At 45.2% G+C, this 12,115-nt stretch overlaps 1 protein-coding gene across 2 annotated transcripts in view; it reads left to right on the top strand.

Moving 5' to 3' along the window:
• The first annotated feature begins 314 nt into the window (after nt 1-314).
• LOC108151110 (nuclear anchorage protein 1) overlaps nt 315-12,115 on the top strand; it is a 139,634-nt gene continuing 127,833 nt past the window's right edge. Inside the window, exon 1 of one of the 2 annotated variants that reach the window (XM_033386978.1) lies at nt 315-1,156. The gene's annotated coding sequence lies outside the window, so the exon portion shown is untranslated. The remainder of the gene's footprint in view (nt 1,157-12,115) is intronic. The other variant, XM_033386979.1, reaches the window with a different exon arrangement.

Here is a 12,115-nt window from a genome sequence, read left to right as displayed (position 1 = left end):
GAGCAATAAAGTTTCCAATCCTTGACGGAGAATTATTAACCCATTGTAGGCCAAGGGGGTGTTTCAATATTCTACTGAAAATAATGAAAATTGAATCATTTTAGCGCAGTTTAGATGAAAGATATCGTGGTTATTTTCTAAGTTAAGAAGAAGGATAGGATGGATCTACAAGAATAACTTGCAAGCAGTATTATTTTCCGTCATTTACCCTAAGTCGTTGAATTGTTTAAAAAGAGGGGCTTTAGAGGGCAAAGTTCGTTTTTGTCATCGGTATATCAACAATCTCACATCCCTAGCCGACTGTAAATTTTTTTGAATTTTTGTTGCGCGAGGTTCGCGTCGCGCACGTTTCTCAAAGGCCATACAAAAATTGTAATTATTAAATGGCACATGTGTTTCCAGCTGCGGAAGAGTTAATAATATTGCACCACCACCAAACGCCAGGCCGTAGGCGGCCAAAGTCGTGTTAAATGTATTTCGCGCGTTTTTGCCGATAGCGCTTGAACGCCGCGTGCCGCACAGAATCCTGTTATATGTTTTTCGAATTTAACAAACACTTTTTTTTGTATGTGTACGTAATTGTGTGTGAGAGAGAAATACAACAAATGTTTCAATGTTATTGAAGCAAAAGTAATGGAACCAAACGCAAATTTTACCTGGGTCCGCGTATACATGTACATGTTCATAAGTGTGTGCAAGTGTTGGCGTCGCTAATAAAAAGTGCATGTGAATATAGAGATAAAGCAAGAGGAAGAAGAGTGCCACCGAAATCAGCAAAGCAGATGGAAAATAGTTAATGAAATCCAACAAATAATTGGCAAATAAATATCTTTTCAAAGAGTGGAAAAACCATCCCCGAAGATAACGAAAACGCACACTCGCACACGCACACGCACACACACAGCCGAAAGAAGCAGCAGAAGAAGAAGAGAAGCAAAAACGAAGCCGACTGCAGTGCGTTGCACACTTGTGTGAGTGAGAAGGCGACAAATTGTGTCTGTTTCTTTGTCAGTGTATTGGTGCATGTGGAAGTGAAGCAAAAAGCAAAAAATATTTGCAAATATTGTATTTGCCGCCGGGGTACAACTTCCAATTGGAATACGAATAATTCTCCCCAACAGCCCCGCTGCGCCTGCGTGCCGTCGGATCGAAAAATGTAAGTTTTTTAATGGTCCATAAATTATGCTAGAAGTGCTATAAGCTTTTATGGTGGATCGCAAAAAAAGAAGCACAAAAAAGAAGAGAACTTTTTCTAAACTCTCCAAAAAGGAGAATGTTTCTTGCCAATGTGTGTGTTCTTGGTTTCCTCTTTGGCTGTTGTTCCTCTTTTGTGCATTTGGCGTTGCTTTGATTACCCTTTAAGGGGGACGCTATGACGATTTTCGCCACTCGGAGGGAAGGCAGCGAAGACCAAGATCAGCATTAACAGAAAAGAGGTGTTGCGGCATATAAATCCGAATCTCATATGTATATTAATTTTCACGATTTTCCAATGAAACTCCCATATCCATATCCTGCCGTACCAGCGATCGCTCCATAGGGTATCAAACACTTCGACCCAGACTCCCTTTCGGGGTTCTTTCTTCTATTTTGTTTGTTGCTGGCGGGCGCAACTCTTGTGTTCTTGACTTCTTTACCAGTTACGCTTATTCGCTCGCTTTGTGCTGTGCTTCTTTGTCTGGGCATTAACCATTCTCTCTCTCTCTCTCTCTCCCTCTCGCTCTCGCTCTGTCTTCTTTTGCTGACTTCTTTCTTGGTTTCTTTGGTTTTAAGTGCACGAGCAACAGCAGGAGCAAGAGAGTAATGTGTGATGCAGTCGGCAGAAGCAACGGCAAGTGTGTGTTAGAGGGAGTGCGCAAGATCGTTACATTTCTTGATTCTCCCACTCCCTCTGGCGCTCTGCCGCTCTGTGCCCGGCCCCCCTTTCTGGTGCTTTCCCCCTTGCCATCTACATTTCAATTTCATTTCTTTTGCTTTTGATTTCGTGTTGGTATTTGTGTGCTTTTGCTATCTACCGTTATGTTTCGATTGCGATTTCGTAATAAATTTGCTGTGGGAGACGGACCGCCGACTGCGATAATATTTCGCTCGCTCTCATACTCTCTTTGCTGTGCGTTCGCGTGTGTGTGTGCATATGCGTGGGTTGCGCTATTGATGCTTTGGCAGTGCGAGTGCGAGTGCGAGTGGGAGAGGGAGAGGGAGAAAGCATGTGACTGGAAAGAGTGTGACATAATTGCCCAAAGGATTTGTTATTGCTTTTCTCCCACTTCATTCATTCCTTCCACTTTATCTTCCCCTCTCTACACTTTTCATAAACAGAATTTGAACGAGTGTTTTTCTCTCCGTCTTTCAAGTGCTGTTAGGGATTTGTACTGCATTCCACTTGAGGAGAGAGAGAGAGAGAGAGAGAGGGAGTACCGTTCCAATTCCCACAGGCGACACTTGAGCACAAGATATGTTAAGCAGAAGGTAAGGAAGTGCCGAAGTGACTACTGGCCGAGTGCCAGGATCCCCTTTACCTCGTCTGAAAAACATACCCTGCCACATCCTCTCTGCTTCTGCTGCTGCTCTCCCCTGCAGTCATCTTATTTATTGATTTCCATGCATTTTTCTCCCCCGTTTATGCGGAACTTGCTCTCACCCAATGGCGCACTGTGCCTCCCACTCCCACTGCCACTCGCGAGTGACCTGCTGACCCCAACAGACAAACGTTTTCCCCCATTTCCCAGCCACCCCCCTCCCTCTGCCCCCTCTGCCCCCACTTCTCTGTGCGCCTTTGGGGCGGGGTTAAGGCGATGCCTTGAAGCAGATTAAATGCGCGCGTCTTAATGCGATTTGCATTCGTCGTATATTTCCTCTTCCCCTACTCTCCCCCTCCACCTACTGCCCACATTCCGTGCCTCGTTTGGGGTCAGGCGCCTGGGAAATCTAATTGAGGAAATTCATATTATTTTTCATGCGGCCGCTCTCTTGCTCTTTCGGTCTTTTGCTCTTTCGTTTTGGCTGCATTTCATTTTCCCTTGCCACCCGACCCCGGCACCGACCCCAAAGTGTTTCTTCTCTCTCTCTCTCCCCCGCTCACGTGCCGGGGGCATCACCCCCCGACCCGCCTGGGTCTGTGCCCCGTTCCAGGGTCCAATCCATGTCCATATGCGTGGATAATCCGCAGGCAGCTCTTATACACCCACCCGCTCTTCTACGGCTCTTTCTCTTCCTCTTCCCGTACTCCCTTTTGGCCGCCTCCTTCTTGGCTTTTAAGATAAGCGTGTTAATGGCTCATTAGCGGTGGGGGCGGATCTTTTGGCCATAGTTTAAAGCCAAATTGCCTAACCGAAACGAAAATTAACGAGTTTTAGCGCTCCCCCCCCCCCCCGCTCCCCCCGCGTCTCCCCATAGAAATATCAAAAATCATCCAAGAGGAAGTCGAACATTTACTAAAATGATTATTGAAATCTTTTCCACTTCGATTAATGGACGAATAATGAAAGAGCACCGAACCTCCTAACTGTTTTCTGTTTTCTGTATTTTTTTTTTTTGTGAAAATTAAGGTCAGAAAAACAGAATTCGATTCCAATAATCACTTGGAGTGTGTTTTTCTTTTCGTTTTTCTGCTTTTTGGGGCGATAAATGGGAGCATGGGATAAGAGGGGAAAACTTTTGTCAGATCATCTCGAAGAATTTCCTGCTTTTGAATGATTCTCCAAAAAAAAGGGGAGAAATCTTTGTATTCTTTGGATTATTTTCGAATGATTTCGGTTTATCGATGGAAAGCTTTTTCAAAGGGAAAGCAGATGTAAGGATAAACTGGAAGATGGCAATTATCAATCTCTCTCTCTCTCTCTCTCTCTCTCTCTCTCTCTCTCTCTCTCTATCTCTCTATGTCTCTTCCCCTCTCCCTGGCCACAACTCACCCTTTTGGGATTTTTTGGGGTGTTTATTGATGTTCTTCCTTTCATCCCTCTGACTCTGCCGTGGCCCTGCAACTGTTATACTGCCTGGCCCACTGTTATAATTTGCCTTTTGTGTGCCTTCTTTGCCGTATAACACATTCGAATAGCCAGCATGAGATCACCATCCCCCAACCGCCATCTCTTCCTGCTCCTCCTCCTCCTCCTCCTCCTATCGCTGATGGATCTTTCCATTAACTGTTTCATGTCGTAACTCCGTTCCCTCCGCCTCCTCCTCCACGAAACGAATGAAGAACTTTTCACATAAACAAATGCACAAAATTTGTGTGCGTACAATATAGAGACTCTCTGAAGATTTCATCAACATTTTATTGCGGAAATGTTTCCCCACTCCTCCTCTGTGATCTCTCCACTCTGCACAGAGGAGAGTTCTACACTCGGCTATCGCCCTTCCACTTGTGCTCTCTTCCTCTCTTCCATCAAGTGCTTGCCATTTTGCAATCCTCAAATCGAAGTGCTGCAATCTGTTCTTCTTTCAGCTATCAAAAACACTTCCTCTCTCCCTTCCTCTCCGCCGTTTCACTCCGTTCTGCTTCCACTCCATTAGACACTTGTTCTTGTTCTCATTTGTGTGTGTGTGTGTGTGTGTGTGTGTGTGTGTGCCATTATGTAGATGGGATATGACCCCGTTTTTGATTGTGTTTATAAGAAGAAAACAAAACAGTTTTACACAGAAAGAGTGGAGTGGGGGGGCATTGGGCAGAAAGGGCTGGGGGGGGAGGAGGCACCACCTGACCTACTGGAAGGTGTAAAATGAAAAGCGAAAAGTGTTGCAGCCCCTCCCCCGCCTTGCAATTGATGTTTCCATTGTTTTTGTAGTTATTTTTTTTTGCCTCTAAATTTTTGCTTTTTTTTTTTTTGGGTTGTGGGGAAATCTGTTTCTCTTTTTTTAAGCTTTTCGTTGATTTCTTGATTGATTTTGTTGCTGTTTTTTGTCTTTGTTTTGATTGCAGCTAATTATTCAATCTGATTGATGTCGGAATCAATCATTAGTGCATTTTTTAATTAATTTTCTTCCCCCTTGTCCCCTTCCCCCCGCAGCATTACTGTTTTTTGTTTTTGTTTTTTTACAGTCAAAATATTGAACTCCCCGCCCTCCCCCTTCCCCGCCCTCTTTTCCTCTTTCCATTTGATTTTTCTTTCATTTTTCTTTCATTTTTCTGTAGTTTTAGTTTTTTCTCCCAAAAGAAAATCTTTATTTTCCCGCCTAACGATGTCCGCATTGTTTGCAGCTCATTAATTTTCCAAAAGGTTTTCTCTCTCCCCCTAACCCCCTCCCCCCCCCCACTCTTGCTCTTTTGATTTTTTATCTGCATTTCCGCATCGGGAGTTTTTCTTTTCGGTGTCTGTTGTTGTTGTTTCTCTCATCTTCTTTTGACGCACACGAAACATGCAACAAACAGTTGCATGTTTTCTGGTGGCAGCAGCTGCGAATGGGGGGTGGGGTGGGGGGGGAGAAAGTACGCCCCCACAAATGATGTCCCACAAATCTGTTGAGGAAAATCTCTATTGGCCACTGTGTCAGCGGCAGGGGGAGGGGCAGGGGCCGGGGCCGGGGCCAAAAGGCCACTCATTAAAAGGCGGCAAATTATGGATTCCACTCTTCCATGGAACCCCATTTATAGGACTGTCTGTGTGTGTGTGTGTGTGCTGGTTGTTTTTTTGCATTTCAATTTAACCTTGAAATCTGTATAAAAATAACATAAACATTAACATTAAACATTCATTTGGAAACCGGTTCAAAACACACGCTTTTTGTTGTTCGAATAAATAGTTTCGCATTTTTTTTTGTCAGCGTCTCTCCGGGTTCCGAGTGGAGTTTCGGAGGAGTGGCCGGTCGGTGGGGGGTGGGGCGGATCTTGTTTGTTGACTAAGCGGCTTAAGATTCTCTAGTTTCTCTCCACTTTGCCACATCTGCCATCTGCCAGCTCATTAAGACTGGAATTTGGGACTAACATTTTGGGGAGTATCTAGTGGGGAGAGTAGAAAAATTTAGTAGCATTTAGGGGGAATATTTTTGAATATTTTGGGACCGCTAACCGCTTCCTGGGGTGGCCAGAGAATCCGAAAGGAATGCTGGATAATTCTTAAAATTTCCCTCATACAATTCTACAATCCTTCTGTTTTTCGTTCTCTTTGGTGAAAAACACCGGTGTAAATCGTAAAGCCATCGATAAACTTTGATCCCCCGAAGGCCCTACCCTCGGATAACCCCCCATCACCCGCAAGCCCCCATCCATTCGCACATAATTGTAATTTTCTTCAATTCCCCAAAAGGGAGAAGCTCTTCTTTCTCTTTCTCCCTCTCCTTCTGCGGCCATAAAAGGGAAATTCCCGACTGTCGGAAAAAGGGAAATGGCATTGAATAAAATGATTTTTACTTGACTTTTGGAGAACTTTAATTGGAGTAAAAACGGGGGGAAAATATGAGGATCAGAGGGGGGTGGGGGTCCGATTACATGTCCCGACTATTTATAGCAGCCCCCCTCTGCGCCCTCTTCGCCCTCTTTGCCCTCTCTTTTGTACCCTTCTGTTTGGGTCTCTCCCCACTTCTGGCGTAATCGTTTCTTCTTCTCGCTTATCGCTTTGTGGTTCATTAAAATCCCAAGACGACGAAGGCGCACAGAGGCTCTGGACAATTAAACGATGGAAGGAAGAGGAGGAGGAGAAACAGAAAGGAGGAGGAGGTGGATGGATGGATGGATGGATGGATGGATGGTTGAGCAGCGTGCGTACTCCCCTAGCCCCTTGCCCCTTGCCCCTACCACGCCCTCTCTCCCTCTCCCTCTCTAAATTGTGGCAACTTCTTCTTCGTTTCGTTTCGTCCATCTTCGAGAGTTGATAATAAAAATTCTTCATGCATGCTCTCCATCATTTCGAGGCGCTTCGTTTCTGTTCTTCTTCTGTTTTTCTGTTTCAATCTATTCATAGAGCTGTTGTATCTTCTGGATGTTGTGGATCTGTGGATGCCACATGATGGAATGGGCATGGGAATGGGGAATGGGCATGGCTTTGGCTTTGGTGGGGGTTTATTTATAGATCGGTGGCACTCGGCACTCGGCAGATGCTTTTTGCCTTTGAAACGTATCTGGCAGATACATTTGTACATCTCCACGAGAGATAGTCACAGGAAAAACCAAGATACCCTTAGATACAACTGTGCTGTGGCTGCAAAAGATAAAAAAAAAAACACAAACAAAATTGAAATTAAAAATAGCAACAAAAAAGATACCAAATGTGCAGTGGAAGCTCTCCTTTCAAGGATCCTTTTGGGGGGCATTATTTGTGCCCCAATCCCCCTCCCTACGCTCTGACGAGTCTCCACTGTACAGAGAACTCCGCTAAACGCTTTGCCTATCTCTGGATTTGGCACACGAATCCCCGCCGCTGGCACTGCCACTGCCACTGCCTGCGCATCTCGCAGATACTTTTCCTTGCGGCAGGCAGCATTCCTCACGAGTTAATCACCTCAATTAAGTGCTTGACTAACAAAACACACACACACACACTCTTGACACTGAACCAAGAATAATCCCATCTTTGATGTGCCCAAAATATTTGCAGGCAAATGTATCTTTCGGATAGATGCAGAAATATCTGCCACCATATATGGGGAGGCCATGGGAGAGAAATCTCTGCTTAAGATAGTTTTTTTTTTTTTTTTTGGTATGGGAAAACAAGAGAAACTTGGAAAATCCTTGGGAAACGAAAAAAAATTACCTAAGTTTTGTTCTCATGGGGATTTTTCTGCAAAAGATTGGAGTGGAAAGAAGATTTGGGAAGGAAATTTAGGTAGATAGATAGATAGATGAATAGATAGATCTGCAGATAGATAAATATACAAATAGATAGATATACAGATAGATAGATATACAGATAGAGAGATGGAAAGATAGATACTCAAATCCCAGACTCGCGCGGATTCCAGGCAATACCCCTCCCTCCCAACCGACTGAGGGGCGCTGCCGCATGACGCGCGAAAGCTATTAGACTGATACTAATATGAATACGCAGATAGATAGATACACAGATAGATCGACTGCCAGTTAGATGGAAGTTTGGGAACATAGCTGAACGGATGGACGGTATATCCATAGTTTGATGGATACAAATATAGTAAGAAATCAGCAAATAGAAGGATATAGACACCTCTCCCATCCTCCCCCATTTTCTGGCCAAATCCCTCTCCCCTCTAGCTCTAGAAAAACGCCTCCCTCTCGCAGGGAATGGAATCCACCCATGGAGTACTCGCACTCGCACTCATATATCCCAGACGACTGTTTACACAGAAATGCACTCACTCCGCTCCTCGGATTGCACTCGTAATTACCCCGAAAGGAACAATTAATAACACCAGCGAAAAGAAACCAAATCAGTGCTGAAAAAAAGCTAAAGAAACCGAAAATGAGAAAAGTAAAAGTCCCCCCCCCCCTCCGCGCGGGGCGAGGCGACGCGACGACTGGAGTGACCTTTGAGGAGAGCCGCCACCGCCGCCAGAGGAAAGAAAAACCAGGTCTTGGTCCAAGCAAAAATTTCCGAAATTCCCACACACAAAAACGGACCCAAAGATCGCTTTTGCTGTCAACTGAAGAATTTTCTTTTTATTTATTTTTGTTTTTGTTTTTTTTCGTTTGTTAGCCAAGCGAAAGTCGACGGCAGGCAGACTCTGACTGGGGCTCAGGCTCTCCCTGCTACCATTTTCAGTGATTTTTCTGTGATTTAATGCGGGTCTGCGGCTTTTCCTTCTCCTCCTCTTCGTCCTCCCCGTCCACCCCGTCGTCCCCGCCAAAGATCCAGATTTGCATATCGCTATGCACTGATCATCGGCCAAATAAAAATTTATGCAATTAAGCAAATCGGATGGCGGATAACGAAAGACGAAGGATCCGTCCACCTCCCACCACCCCTCAAAAAACAAACGGGTGCCTGCCGATCGCCTCCTTCTTCTCACACCGCCTCGTTCCTCGTTCCTCCTTCCGTCCCCTCCTTCGCTTTGTTTTTCTCTTTCTATTGTTCCTCCCTTTCATGTGTGGAGCGTGGAGCTTGGAGCGTGTGTGCTTATCGGGGAATCATCGCTGTTGTTTGAGCATTCGATAAATGTGCTGCAGGGGGGGGAGCGGGGGAGGGGCGTTGCTAGAGATGGGAGCGAGTGCTGCACGATGCGGCAGGAAATTGAAAGTTTTCCAATAATAAGATCCTAGAAGGAATTCCCAACACACTTGAGGATTTTTCATCGTGTTTCTCTGGTAAAAAGTGTATCTTTCACTCTTCTTTCCAGTAAATATTGTATCTTTTGGCCGTTGCTCTAACAAAAATTGTATTTTAACCTTTTCTCTGGTAAATGGTGTATCTTTTAGTCATTTCCCTAGTGAAAAGTGTATCTTTTCTCCCTTTCCACACTAAAAAGTGCAGTTTTTATGCATTTATCTAGTAAAAAGTGTATCTTTTACTAAATTCTCCACTGAAAATTATATCTTTTATTCAATTTTATACAAAATTGTACCTTTTATCCATTACTCTCCTAAAATGTGTATCTTTTAGCCATTTCTCCAACAAAAATTTTATCTTTTATCCATTTCTTTACTAAAAAGTGTATCTGTTAGCCATTCCTCCAGTCAGAAGTGTATCTTTTACCCATGTTTCAATTAATAAGTGTTATAGTTTATCCATTTTTCTAGTAAAAGTGTATCTTTTATCGGATTCTTCAACAAAAAGTGTATCTTTTGTCCATGTCTCCACTAAAGAAGTGTATCTTTTGTCCATTTATCTACTAAAAAGTGTATCTTTTAGTAATTTCTCTACTGAAAGGTGTATCTTTTCCCCACTTGATCCTCATCCCTCACGCTCCCATCTCTAATTTGAAGCCGAAGCCAGAGACACAGACCCTGTTTACCGTTAGCCGCCTTGGACCCACCGCCGTCGCACACGAGGGCGTTACGCTTCGCCGGGCGATAGTCATCGAATAGATCGCTTAGGCTCATAAATTAAATTGGCGGCGCTGCAGCACCCCCCCCTCCCTCCTCTCTTGGCTCCGCTCAGAGCTCTGAGCAGCATTTGTTAGCCAGCTCTTTTGTCATGTGTGCTGCAGTGGGTGTGGGCGGGGCATGCAGATACACAGATACGCAAATGCACGGATACTCAGATACTCGGATACATTTGTGGGTAAGGTAACGCGGTGTCCATCAATTCTTCACTTCACTTTACTTTCATTTGAATTTCGTTCGCAGGAGACTTAATTTTCACGCTTTTCTCGCTATCTTTTGCTTTTTTTTCGGGGTGGGCGGTGGGTGTTTGGGCGCTTGCGGATTTATTTATACTTTTTCCTGCAGCCTGTTCCATGTGAAAGTTTCAAAGCTGCTGCTGCTGCTGCATGCCACAAATTGCATAGGCGTGCGAATGTTGCAGCGATAGAGTGTCCAATGGCAAGGGGCAGCAGGCCGGTCACCTGTCCCTCGGTTCGACATTCATATTTCATGGCGCATGGCGCATGGGGCAGCCTGCTGCCTCCCCCCCACCCCCCTCCCCGAGGCAGGACAATGAGAGTGAAGTCTCCACTCCATTCGCAGTCCATAAATCCAGCAAATGAGGCAGTCCATCTTGTGGCAGCCTGCCGGACGATGGCCGGAGCGACGATAGTGCTAAGAGGCGAAGGATAATGGGGCAGCTTTCAAGGCCTGTCGTAAGCCATTTAGCCGAAAAGTAAATTGAAATTTTGTGCCCCCAACAGGGGGACAGAAGGAGGAGCAGAAATGTGGAGCGACGGAAGGAAGGGAAGGAAATAGAGAGAAGCGCTAGATATTGTTCAAGAAAGAGATTTATTTGCTTTTATCGACAAAGATGTTCCATCTAATGGTTCTGTCCAGGTCTCTAGCTCTTTCCATTCCGATCTTTGGACACCCCTCGACGAGCCTTCAATCATCCAATCATTGGCCATAATTCCGTTCGCATGTCCATAAATCTCCCCCCCTCCGCGTGGAACCCAGACCCAGACCCAGCCCAAGCCCAACCCATTCCGAAAACTCGACAAAACCTCCACTTAACCTCCATTTGCATGCCCGTTTCCATTCCCACAAGAAAAACATAAACATCTATTTCGAGATTTGGCATAAAACATGCGCCAAAAACTTATTAAGACGGAAAAATGTTGACAATTGACGGATCGGCAAGAGGGGATGGCAAGGTGGGAAGAGGGGGGGTAGAGGGGTGTAGAGGGGGGTGCGGGAGCGCTAAAGTCTGTCAGTGGTTCAACAAGCGGTTTTGTTTTTTGCAAGCCCCCCCCCCCCGTCCCCCGTACCCCGTCCCATGCCCCATCCCCCCCTTCCTGCTTTGGTCTCGTGTTTCGCTGTTTTGCGGTTTATCTCTCCCGCCTCTTCGCCACCCCCCTCCCCCCACACAAATTGGTGTGTCTCCCCTCCGCCATCCATCGTCAGTCTTTAGGTGTCCCTCCCCCTCCTTGAGCCCCTCCCCCTCTCCAATTGGTTTTGCTGCCATTTTCAGTGACATTAATTTACAGTTTGACAAAACAACAAAAAAAAAGGAACAACAAAACTCATTAAAGAAACATATGAAAAGATAAGCAACGAAACGACAGGCAACGACAGCAAACGGCAAAAAGGCAAAAAAGCAAAAGCAAAAGAACTTCTGGGAGACTTTTGGGGGTAAATAATTTATGGAGAGACTTTTTTTGGTCTGAAAAAAGGTTAGAAAAGGACAGGGATAAAAGCTTTTCGCCTGAAATGTGCTCAGACCGGGTGGATGATCCATAGTTTGTACCAGAAGATCTACACAAGGTTTTTCCTAAAAAAAAAAAAGATATAGTGATCTGAACTGTTAAGGACATGGAAAGGGTGGGAGGAGTTTTTGGAGGGGGGAGGAGGGGGAGTCATGTAATTTGATCCGCACTTGATCAGATCTTGAATCGATCATAAATTAGCAGGGAAATAAGGCATTGAATGGTTCATGCAAGAAAAGAAAGTTAAAATGCAATCGAAGCGGGTGGAGGGAGAGGGGAGAGAGGAGAGAGGGAAGGGATAAGCAGGCATCTGGTCAGCTTTCATTCAGAGCCTCTTCTTTTCTTCCCGATTAACCCAAAAGGAAACAGCAGATAAGCTCCGACACACACGAACACGAACAAACACGAACACACA

Source organism: Drosophila miranda, chromosome XR (genome assembly GCF_003369915.1).
Source record: "Drosophila miranda strain MSH22 chromosome XR, D.miranda_PacBio2.1, whole genome shotgun sequence".
In the NCBI taxonomy this organism is placed as follows: Eukaryota; Metazoa; Arthropoda; class Insecta; order Diptera; family Drosophilidae; genus Drosophila; species Drosophila miranda.
Note: the sequence above shows the minus strand (reverse complement) of the source record. Positions and strands in the feature narration are given on the sequence as shown.